Source organism: Rattus rattus, chromosome 1, assembly GCF_011064425.1.
Source record: "Rattus rattus isolate New Zealand chromosome 1, Rrattus_CSIRO_v1, whole genome shotgun sequence".
NCBI classification, from domain to species: Eukaryota; Metazoa; Chordata; class Mammalia; order Rodentia; family Muridae; genus Rattus; species Rattus rattus.
The window spans coordinates 192,324,221-192,337,170 of NC_046154.1; the positions used below are offsets into that span (position 1 = coordinate 192,324,221).

At 39.0% G+C, this 12,950-nt stretch overlaps 1 pseudogene; it reads right to left on the minus strand.

Annotated features, from left to right (window-relative positions):
• Nucleotides 1–1,266: 1,266 nt before the first annotated feature.
• LOC116890016 lies at nucleotides 1,267–1,797 on the minus strand (annotated as a pseudogene).
• Nucleotides 1,798–12,950: the final 11,153 nt, after the last annotated feature.

Sequence of the window (12,950 nt, forward strand, 5' to 3'; positions counted from 1 at the left end):
TTGTGTTATAACATTATAGCCTTTATAACTAATAAGCACATGGAAATGGCAGAAACTACATAAGTCATTTACCCACATTCTACTACTTCATCCATCTCTGTGGTTTATTACTGAAAGGTGAACATTTCTTTTTAGTCACAATCAAACTCTCTTAGATTATTTTAATATCTCACTACAATTTAATTTCTTTCTTTTCTTTTTCTTTCTTTCTTTTTTTTTGTTTTTTGTTTTTTGTTTTTTGTTTTGGATTTCTACTTGTGTATTGAAAGCAGTAAGAGGTTCCAGGACACCAAATAAACCCGTTCCGAGATTTCCCTGAGATAAATTTAACAGCTCCAGCTTCTTCAATGTTTATTCAAAATTCAAAAGAAAAAAGTAGAGGTCGTCTTTCCATGGCAAATCGGACCTTTGCAGGCTGAGGGAGGAAGCTACTTTACACACGGAGATGGGGGTGCTCCAGGATGTGGGTCTGTAATGGACCGACCCTCCCACCTTGCACACACTCCTGCTGGTGAGACCCAGGCCTCCTGCCAGTGCGTCCAACTGGACCCAAGATAAGGCGAATACGCTGCTGCTATTGGGCCCTGCCACATACCACAGAGCAAGCCAGACCCTGCACCCCACAATGGCTCCCAGCCCACCGCCAGGTGACCGTATGAGCACAAGTACAAGCACAATGCTATGGCATGCAGGTGACCCAAAGTCAGGTAAGTCACCGGGTCTCTACTGCGACCATGCAGCAGATGGTGGTTTGTTCGTCACCTTCTCTCCTGTTCCTATAGGGAAACAGTGATCTGATAACTAGCATTCAGGCCATTAACTGCAAAACCTACTCTAGGCATAGACTCCATTCCCCGTGTTCCAGTGTTCTTGACCTGTATTTTTAACCATTTAAAAAAAATGCACTGGGTTAAAAACCAACCACCAAATGGATACAGACACCAGTTTACAACCCGATGGCTCCCGGAGGTCAGGTGTCCCTACCCCCAAATCCCTTCTCAGTACTAACAGTGAGTTGATTCTCTTTTTACAATAAAAATGCTAAATAATACAATATTGCACAGGAGTACCAGAAACTGGAAACAGGAACTATTTACATTAAATAAAAACCTGGCGGCACGCTGCACATATATTAACACGGTCGGCGTTACACTGTGACCAAACCATGGAAACAGTCCACGAGCATTCAGGATCACAGAGTAGCATATTTGCTACATGAGAGGAAAGCTGAGGGCCGAGAAGACATGAGGGGGAAAGGGGTCTGGTTCACTTCTGGTTCTGGAGCTGATTAGACAGCCAGTCTAGTCCTTCATTGAGCCCGTCCCCGCTGGTGGCACAGAGAGCCTGAATATACCAGTTCTTGTGACGTTGAGTGCAGCACCAGCTTGTCTGTGATTTCGGCCTCATTCATGGCTTGGGGAGGTCCTGCTTGTTGGCAAACACCAAGAAAACAGCATCTTGGAGCTCATCTTCAGGGAGCATCCTCAGGAGCTCTTCACCACCCGCCGCGTTCACACGCTCTCTGTCATTGCCGTCCACTATGAAGATCAAAGCTTGTGTGTTCTGGAAATAGCGGCGCCACAGTGGTAGGATCTTGTCCTGGCCGCCCACATCTCACACCGTGAAGCTGATATTCTTGTATCCAAGAATATCACGTTGAAAACAATGGTGGGAATGGTGACCACAATTTTGCCCAGCTTCAGTTTGTATAGAATTTTGGTTTTCCCTGCAGCATCCAGGCTCACCATGAAAATGCTTATTTCTTTTTTGCCAAATGTTTGCAAAGATAAAGCCCATGCTTGTGGACAGGTGGAAGCGGTACTGGCCAGAAACCTCCCAGCCAGGCATGGTTTCTCTCCCACACCACAATTTAATTTCTAGTAACATTATTTTTTTACCTAGAAATCCGCACTGTTCCATTTGTTACTCAATTAAAGCAATTCCCCCTGAATTTCGTTTCAGTTAGGTTATTGACTGTTTGAGACAAAGGGACTTAAAGTAAATATATCTGATTAAAATAAATAAATAAAATGAAATGAATAACTGTGATTATTTTAAAAGGATAGCGAAAAATAAACTTAAAATATCCGATAGCGATTAGATACACTGAGAAAATAAGAAATGGAATTCATAAAGAGGATATAAGAGCCTCAGGAGATTCACATGATTAATAAATGAAACCTAGAAATACCTCTCTTGCCTAGACTGGGCGAAAATAATTTCCAAAAGGTAGTTAAAGGGGGACATTGAGACATATGTATACAAATTATATTTTTGATGATTTTAAGACCAAGGAAAGGAGCGCTTTCAGCATGGACGACAATGATTGGCAGGTAAGAAAATGAGCTAAAGTCCAAATGTGACGTCATTTCCTTTCTTCTGGAATACTGAGAACATTAAGTGATGTGTCCACTGGAAACGCCATCACAGAGGAGGCATCGAGTCATCGGATTCCACTGTTGATAAATTGAGGCTTAAACCCCCATAAAGCTGAGATGGATGTGGATACATATTCAATTATCTGCTTAGAAAAAGAAAGACAAAACTTGCCATGTTTCACTGGACCTCAATATTTAATTCCATCTGTTTCAAGCTAGAAGAACAATTATTTGTTATCTTCAATTAAATCTTCCTAAACGGTGGGAATTGTACTCGATTACTGTTATGTTTGTTTATTAGATTATCGCTTCTCAGAAAACAGCCCCTTGAAAAGTCAATTAAAATAATCAGGGAATTAAATATATTTGTTTTGAGTATTTGTAAATCCTTCAAGGTAGCTCAGGAATCATAAAATGAAAATTGGTATTCATTATCGTAGCACTTTGAGCATTTAAAAATAATTATGGCAAGTATTTGGGGGGGAAAAATCTCAATTCTGTGTTTCTGGATCATCACTTCAAGTGTCTCTTACTCTCCCCTGCAATCCTGAGTGTGATGCAGCAGCCGTTTAGCCTAAACTGTAGGCTGTTCTAGAAGGGTTATTTTTAAAACAGTGAAATAAAATGATCCTCGATTTCCTTGTCATTAAAAGACTCTGTTCGCAAACCGCAAGCCTAACGGGAATGAAATCAACTGAAAAGAAATGCATGCTGCAGAAGGAGCTGCAGCTCACGCTCTGGCCATTTAGACAAGATTTAATGCCACCATTGATTTACATCATGTATTGTAGTTAAGATAGTAATTGCTACATCACACTTTATAGGTATCTCTAGTACTCCTGAAAGATGTCCTTTCTAAAACACCACTGTACATCAATAAAGTATTGGGCCATTACTGGCTTGGATGTATTTTACTCTTTACGTGGTGTCTTTTATCTCTACAAAAAATGAAAACATTCTTCCCCTAGATCTAGCAATCCATATCAAATAGAATCATTTCACAGACTCTAAAGTTTGCATTTTAAACATGTTTGAACCTTGGATCATCAAGCCACTGGGGGAGGTGAGGGAAATGGATAACAGAAAGACTCTGCCCTTATAGAGATTACACTGTCTTTGACTGTAGGAAGTTAACACACAGTTGCCCTGCAGTGTGATAATAGCTTTCAAGTACCATGAGCTATGGGAAAATGAGGGACAGAAAGCCTTATGAATGGATCACAGAGGCTTCAGAGAGTTTTCGTCGATGGAATTGAATGAACTGTTGGAACCCATGGAACTGGGAGAAGAGGCCTAAAGGATATTCCTGAAAGATGGAAGGTCATTTTCAAACACGTGGGGAGAAGAACTATGGTGGTTATTTGAAGAATCATAAGAAATTTGCTCTTCTGGAGCATGGACTGCAATGTGAAATCATCATTAGACAGTAATAGATAGGCAAGAAAGACTTAAGATATTAGAGAGACAGCACGTTAAATTGAAGATAATATAAGAACCTTCAATGGAAATTATTAAAAGTTCTGTATCAGACACCATCTATGGGCCATAAAAGATTCTTTTGTACGGACTTGTCTCCCAGAGTTCTAAGTGTAGAGTGTAGTTTTAGAAAAAGAAAAGAAGAGAAGAGAAGAGAAGAGAAGAGAGAGAAAAAAGCCAAACCACGCTTAATTTGGCTAATCACCACCATCAGCTATCTAGCTCACCTCCATGGCCAGTCCCAAGCAGCCATCTTGCCCTGGTTCCTGTAGCCAGTCTGCTTGAACTTCCCAGGCTGTCCAACCCCTGTGGCTAGCCTGCAGAAAGCCTGCTACCGCTCGCTCGCTCAGATCCCCTTGGCCTTGTAAAATGGTAACACTGGAGACTTGTAATATACCATCTAGATTTATGACAATGAATCTCTAGCCCCCTAGTGCCTGAGCAAAGAGCACAAAACTCAACTGACACAAATACAAGTTGCACACCTGGATTGGACAAATGCACCCGGCATTACACTATTGCCCATCTATGAAATCTCTAGTTTCTTATGGCTCCTTAAGGCCATGTGGTTCTGGTTCACCTTCTTGGTCCATCATCTCCCATCCTCTGTCTTCTCTATCCTTCTTCCTCCTCTTTCCCTCTCTCAAACTTTCAGCTCCACCTTTTCCTTCCACTGTCCAATCACAGGCTCTAGCTTTATTTGACCAATGAAGATTTCACCTGACTTCACCTGACCTCTCCTGAGTATGGGCACCCCTCTTGATGGTGCGGAAACTACAAACAGCAATCCACAACATCTATGCATTTGGTTTTTCATCCAAGTTACAATTACAGGGATCAACTATGCAAACACATAACATTTTACGCAGGAGCACTAGTGTATGCCATCTCCAGCCTTCACTGAGTGAAACCAGCCCAGTAATCCACCTCCTTTACTACAATAGAAAATTTTCAGAGTTTACTTTAGTTTTTATGGGGGGCGGCGGGTTGTTTGTTTATTTGTTTTGTTTGTTGTGGTGGGGATATTTTAGGGTTTTTTTTTTTTGTTTGTGTGCTTTTGTTTTGTTTCTGGTAACCATGAACTCATACTCAGGAACATGGAGATATTTTGGCCTAAACTGATATGGTAAGAGTAAAATGAGGAGCAATATTTTATGTATTTAACTGTGAAAGTATTAATATTAGAAGATCAGCTTAACGACTTCTTAGTCAAATATGATCCATTTACCTAAAAGCCTTTCAAAGTGCAAATTTTCATACATATTATAGTTTCATATACGCAACAGTCATAGTTTACCTATTGATGAATTAGGCAACGTTATCTCACACAAATGTCAAATGACGTTCAAACACAGCATGGTGCTAAAGTCAGAAGACTCAGACTTCTGAAAGGTTTTATTCCCCCCCACACGGGATAAAGCATCCTTTTAAAAAGAGTTCACTTTCACATCGGTTATCTGCAGCTTGGTATCAAGTAGACTCACATTTTTAACATGGAAATGCCTCAGTGGAAGTACTGGTCTGTGTTTCCTTGGAACATGACAGCTGGCTTCACCCAGAGGGTATAATTTAAAAAAAAAAAAGTGGCATGAAGGGTGCATCGAGACAGCCTACTATGCTTGTCTGAAGTCACATACCACCACCTTGCGTACTACCTACTAATTACAAGTAAGTCCCAAAACTCAGGTCACACCTAAACAGAGAGGAACTGGGCTATTCCAGTTAAATGATTTCTTGTTTTCAGGACTTTTGATTCATTGCAGCATAAATCATACGTGACATTGGCTGTTGGACATGGGCCCATTCACAATCTATTTGTAGTCTTGGCTCATTCCTATACCATAAGTTCTGGTTCAGCCACCTCTCTGTCACACAGAGGTTAGTCTATAAATCCCTCCAACAGCAGTCTTTTGATGATTTTCAAACTCAGAGATGTAAACTCTGAAATTGTCTTTGGTCTACTGCAGAAAGAAACACTGGTAAAGAAGTCTCTTCAATCCTTAGAAAACATTTTGAAGCTGATTGTATAGGAAATTACAATGTGGAGTGCTCCCAACATGGTTGGAAATGAACAAGTGCATATGCTAAATTGCCAAGGATTCTGGGTAGGCAAGGGTTCATGGACTCCTCCTCACTCTGAAGCTGAAGTTACAATCAAAGTAGACTGGGGTGGAATACAATGAAGTGTAAGGGCCCAGAGAGCAGCACTGCAGGAAACACTGTCAATGGTCATACCAAAGGTAAAAATTAAATTCCTGTTTTGTTTCCTAGGAGGAATGGCCCTGAGCCCATTATCCAAGTTCAAGGCTCTACTGGAAAGAATAAGGATTCCTGCTCCATTTTCCCTGGGAGCTGTGACATTCAGAGGAAACAGGAGACTCATTATTGAGATGAAAACCTGATCGCCATTGATCATGCTTCTACCAACACATTCACCTTCCCCTAACTATGTTTACTATTTCCCAATCTCCCATTCAAACCCCTCCCTCTCCCCTGTCTTTTTCTCCCCTTCTCTCCTTTCCTTTCTCCCTCCTCTCTTCTTCTCATCTTCCATCCACAGGCTAATTCCAAATCCCTTTCTATGTTGTTTGTCTGTCTACTTGTGTGGGTGTGTGAGCATGCAGAAGCCAATAAAGAATGCTAGAGTCTCTGGAATAGAGCTAAACTAGGTAGTGAAATGGCAGTCAGTGAGTATGCTGGATGGTGAGTCCAAACTCAAGTCTTCCGCAGGAGCCGCGAGGGATATAACTACAGCTCTGACTTCAGACAGTGCAGTTAATTGTCTTCTCTAGAACACCAACAGAAAATCAGAGAAAGTGAATACAGGCCCATGTAAAGTGTTTTTATGGGGTTTTTTTGCATGATATAAAGAAAAAATATCAAATTGATCATTAACTGTAATAATTGGAGGCCATGGAGTCATTTTACTGAAATTTAGGCACTGAAAGTAATTTACAATAATAAGAAAAAAAAGTGGAAGGTGAGGAAATGTAGAAACAAAACACAACAAAATAAAACAAAACAAAACAAAACAATCACATCTCTTTCCATAAGGATAAGCTCTGAAGAGGAGAAAGACGCTACTAGGCAGCACAGATGCTGGGGGTCCAAACCAGTACTTGCTATGGTGGTGGGTTTTCTCTTCCATCCACAGTTCTTTCCAGGTATCAGGAAGGACAGTAAGCAAAGGGTCCAAGGAAGGCAGTCGGCTCCAGTTAGGAGCTAACAGGGCACCTTCCCTCCTACAAAAAGCCAACTTCAGATGCTGTCTCTTCTTAGAATCCAGAGCAAGTTGAAGAAGACTTACTGCTCTACTGTGGCAGAGAGGCAAGGACATTCGAGCTTAATAGGATGTTTGGAGTTAAAAGTAGTACAAAGCATGAAAGTCTGTAAAGTATATGGAGGTCTTTATGGGAAAAAATCACATTTCACAAATTTTTAAAGGTTTAAAAAAATAATTCCTAAGTTATATAGTTTTTCTTCAATGCCATTTATTTCGAATTGTCTTGTGATATTCAATATTTCCAATAAATATTCATAATCAATGTCTGGCTTTGTAAAATCTTGACATGTCTTATTTGGTACCCTCTGCCTTGACAAAGCTCCCCGATTATTTCTCACTTGGATATTTTACAGTCTTTACGAGACAGTCTCAGAGAACTCTTCCCAACCTTGGCTCCTTCCAGTACTCACTCCTAATTACTGATAAGCATAGTCAAATAGAAAAGCAATTCTGGCCTGGCTAGGCCTGCAACTCCTTCTATCAAACATGTTTGCCTGGAAGTAATTGCTGTTCTGACAACTGCTGTAGCTTTTCTTAACCCCCCACAGTGACCTCTCTGGCATCGAACTTTTCCAGTATTACTAAAATGTATTATCTTTCAATGAGAAAAATCATTGACTTGTGAACTTACAGCCAATCTAAACTAGTTCTAAAGTCAGGCAGCAGGACAACTTTCATTTTCAGTTCTAACATGCCTAGCATTTTGTCAAAGCAGCCACATCAAGACCTACAAATTATGTGTCAAGGAGGGAGAGCCACAGGATATTCCTGTCTGAGATTTCCTTTCTATTATTTTTTCTTCTTTTCCTTTGTTCCCTGATTCCAATGTTTTCCAAATTCCGAGATTTTAAAGCAAACAGTATGTTTCTACTCTACATGAAAATCTAGTTACATACATTTTTTTTCCATAAGGAAGCTAAAGGTACTGATACTAATTCATTTTTACTTATACATTGACAAACAGGCCAACAAATATCCATCTTTTAACCTTCTTGTTGAGTTTTAATTTTCTTTCTGGGAGTATTCGATTATGATCCACAGTTTTACCATATGTGGACATTGAAATTACACATATATTTGTTATTAGCTGGTATGAGGACGTGTGTTACATAGAGCATGTGTACACCACATTAGCAAAGGTTGCCACACACACCTCTTCTAATACGACAGACAAATATTCACCTGTGTGTCTGTGGTCATCTAGATTTAAATATTATTGAGGAAGCAAATTTAAGATAGCTTAATTACATATGTGATTTAGTTAGAAGATTTCATTCTTTTGTTAGACAATGGGGCGTTTAAGCCCTGCTACTACCAGCCCAGCTTCCAATGTTTCTCCCTTTTGCTGTCTTTACCTGTTTGCTCTCTAAGATGTGCATCAAAAATGCTTATTTGGATCTCTGAGTCTATAGTCATTAAAGAAAAATATGTTACTTATTAACCATAATATGGTTCATTTTAAAACACAACTCCAAGGTTTTTCAGTAACAAGACCTAGCCAAAGAAGCCATGGGACATCCACAGCCCTCTCCAGCATCTGTAGAAGAGCATTTCTGTCCACTGTTTTTCACTCATCACAGTGAGAGAGAATTTTTTTGCAATTCCTAGGGACTGAATCAAATCATTAGTCAGGTTTTCGCTTAGAGGCAAGATAGGATACTGTTTGTTTTGGAAAGAGGATTTACAACGCCATATGTACTTGAAGCGGCAGGTTGTTTGAAGATGTTTCTGATTACCACAATAAAATAAATTCCTTCATAGTGGTTGAAAATAATACTATTTCAATCATCACTTAACAAAAATTTAAAGTAAAAGCACTACAAATTAAAGCTCTTAGTTACCTAAACTGAAGGCACAAGCCCCCCCCACATATGCACACACATGCACACACATGCACACACACATGCACACACATGCACACACGCACACACACCCACACATGCACGCATACACACACACACACGGCAGATAGGTTCAGCACAAGCAAATCTGTGCTCACATTTTAAGAGTGAGTGCACCGGAGGAGGTGTCTCCGAACTCCCAGTCAATAGCCTCTCAAGTTCCAAAAACAATTATTTTATCTCAAGTGACTATAAGAGGGTTAAAGGGCTTAAAGGTCACCAGTGCATTGGCACAGCATTAATTAATAACGGGTGCATCTGTTGCAATTAGGATTGAGCTTGCCTTTTTTTAAAAAAAAATCAATTATCTATTTTAAGATCCCACAAAAAGCAGCACTATGCAAACAAGCCAGCATAAAGGAATGGGCCATTTTGCTTCAACATTTGCTACAAGAGCCACGAAATAAGCTTACCTAAGTGTAAGACGCTTTGCAAGCAATAAATATGAACTGACCCTGCCACCATGGTGCATCCGAAAACACTGTAACACTGTGTGTTATGTCAGTGTTTTCAGCTAAAAGAGGAAGCTCATACCATATTAACATGCTCTTACCTCTCAGAACAAAGAAACGATGTACCATCAAATTTGACTATATTGTTATGCCATCTGCATGAAATTTTGTTATTTGATGGTTGGTACAGCTTGGTTACAGTTTGTTTGGACTTCATTTAAAACGTGCCACCAAGATCACTCTGTCACATAGCTAATGACACGTAGTTTATTTCATATGCTGTATTTTATTTAGATATTAACTATTTTGGGGGGCTGTAGATTATCACATAATAAATCTTCATTTAAAAACTGTGGAAACATATTTACTGAACACACCATTCTTTAACAGCATTCTCCTGTTAACTTTGCTGCATCCTCTCACAAGTTCGCATTCTAAAGGGTTACTCTTTCCTCTATGTCCACAGTCCACAGTTATGTAATTGAACCCCCAAGTGATAATAACCCCCTTTCTAACCAAAAGCACTCTAGAACATCACTGGGTTCCCTATAGGGACATTATAAAGATCTTAAAAACATGGAGCTGCTCAATATTTAATCCTCATTAACAGCTTCACTAAGGCAAAGCAACCAGTGAGGCCATGAATCAGGGTTCACTTGTATGTCTACTTAACCCTTAAGAGTCATCAGGGAGGTCAGGATTGTAAGTGATCCAACAATAGTACCTCACGTAAAATGCAAACCCGTCAAATTCATAATTTTACTTTAATTTTAAGACAACAACAATCAAATTTGAGCCTTTTATTGAAAAATAGCAATGTACATCAATTTAAAAGATCATGAATTAGATTTTCATTCTCTTTTCTGAGACTTGGACTTTATAGATGATGTTTCATTGTGCTAAGATCTTATGATTGCTACTTTTCTATGACAGACATAGTTAAGTTATTTTTTTTTGTACACTAATCACGTTTTGTCAAACATATTCATTAAATAAGCCTGTGAATGTGAAAAATATCAAATGACATAGATTGTTTTCACTCTACCAGATACAAATAAATTAATTCCTCTGTGCCTTTAAGGGCAACAACACTAAAAGTAGAATTGTTAGACATGCCCACAAATATGAAAGCATCAAGTTACTACAAAATTTGCCCTTTCCCTGTAGGTGAGCACATGTCCTGGCAATCCAAGGGAAAAGCTGAGGTTCATAGATAATTAAGCTATTTTGCTTTCAAATGTTTTCATTAGATTTTACTTCCCAAGTATTTAGGTATAACTCCCCCAAAAAAGCCAGAGAATGGTAGTAAATATCTGTATTCATTGTCTAAAATAATATTTGTTCAGAATATCTCTTCTGACCCTAGAGACATAAGGAATTTGCCTTATATTTTTCTGGAAAAAGGTTCATTAACTAACAATTACTATTTGGAATCTGTGAGTTTTCCCACTGACCGTGAAAGTGATAATAAGGGTTGGTCCACACGGTGACATATTGGGGACTGATGGTATATGGTTTCTTAAGTGTCGGCAGCTCTTGTTCCTGGGAATAACACTTCCCGAGAAACAGATGACTCATGCCCAAGGTTTAACCTGTTCAGTAAGTATAGAGATTCCCAGGATTGAGACCACACAAAGTTGAAACAAAACTATAATCTACAGTGAGAATTCAGGAAATTTGGTTTCCTTGAAAAGAAAACACAGAAATATTATAAGAATGTGTGTGCATTTATACCTCAGAGGTAGATAGGTGGGCTGCTTGGACTGTCTGAAGTGACTGACTATGCTTTGGTTCATGTTCTAGCAAAGGCATGGTTTTACCAGCTGCTGATAGCTTCTGCGATTGTGTGACATTGAGAGTTGTGGAGAATTTTCAGAGGGTGTATAAATTCTAGAGCCACGAGGGGCACAGCTTGTTGGCTGTTTTAGGGAGTTGTTGGAGTTTATTAGTCTTTGTCAAGCTCCAGAGGAAACAAGAAAGAAATTAGATTCTCTCTCTCTCTCTCTCTCTCTCTCTCTCTCTCTCTCTCTCTCTCTCTCTCTCCTCTCCTCCCTCCTCCCCCTCTCCCTCTCCCCTCCATCCATCCTCCATGCATCCATGCATCCATATCCATCTATATATTCATACATCTCTCATGTCCCTCTCTCTCAATCTCTCTCCATCCTTCTTTCTCTCATATCTATTGACAGGGGTGAAATGGGTGGGGGAGATAAAGGGTGGAAGAAAAGAAGAACCCATAAAGCAGCAAAGACCAGCTATAAAAGTTTTCCAAAAAGGTTGACATAATTTAACATATGGTGAAAGTAAGTGCCAAATTACATAGTTTCTTTTTATTTCTCTACAATATAAAGCTTTCAGAAAGGGGCATTCATATGAACCTCTTATAAATAAACAAAACTGCATTTTGCTAAGACTTAGAAAGCATACGGCTTAAACTTAATTGCAGGGACAAAAGTAGATGGTTCAGTTAAAGTATTCAAAATAGATCGCTGACAACACTACTATCCATAAGAAAACATAATAAATTTGAATTGTATGCATTACCAAGGGAGTGTTGTCTAGAAGTTTCATATGTTAAATATGAGTTTAATCTGAGAATTTCTCATTATGTTGAGATGAATACTCTTATGACAGATTATGTTAATGAAACTAAACCCTAACGACTTCACTCAATGAACTAAGGAGCTGTGAGCATTTCCACAAGAGAGATGATACCATAAATGTCATTGATTTTGTTGTTTTCTCTAATGTCCAGAATTATCTTGCTGATTGTCCAAGTGCACAATAATTCCTAGAATTTCTGAACGTTTTTATGATATGTGTGTTGACTTCTATAGGAACCTATTATAAGCTATGCTTCAGATTTTCACAGCAGTACTGTGAAATCAGATCAGAAATTTATACAAAAACGCTGAATTACATGGTTTCTAATATATTATCTCTTACTACCTGTGAACATTTCATTTTTTGAAGAAAGATAATACTCCAAGAAGCCATAAATGCAATGACAGCCACCACGCTAGAGCCTTAGCCCCTTAGGACTTCATGGTCACGGCTGTGTACCTTCAAAGTGGAGCAGAGATGCTATGTGACAACATTGACGTTCCTCTTGGTGACTACAATGCTTAAAACATAACAAAAATAATTTAACTGTCATTAGACATATATTTTTAAATGGCACTGAGCTACACAAGAACATTTTCATATTCATTTGTATGGTACTTTGAGTATTAGCAACTGGATGATAAAAGTGAATCACATGATTTGCCCAGTGATAACATAATTTGACAAAAAAGGAAAGTTGCCTCATAGGAGAAAATATTTTAATATCTTTAAAATGACTTTAGGGAAGATAAAAGCACATTAGAAATTCTAGACAAGTATGGGAGAGGGCAGACATCCGATCAGTGGACATACACTTAATATTATTTTATATCTGTGTTTCCACTCCACCACACGT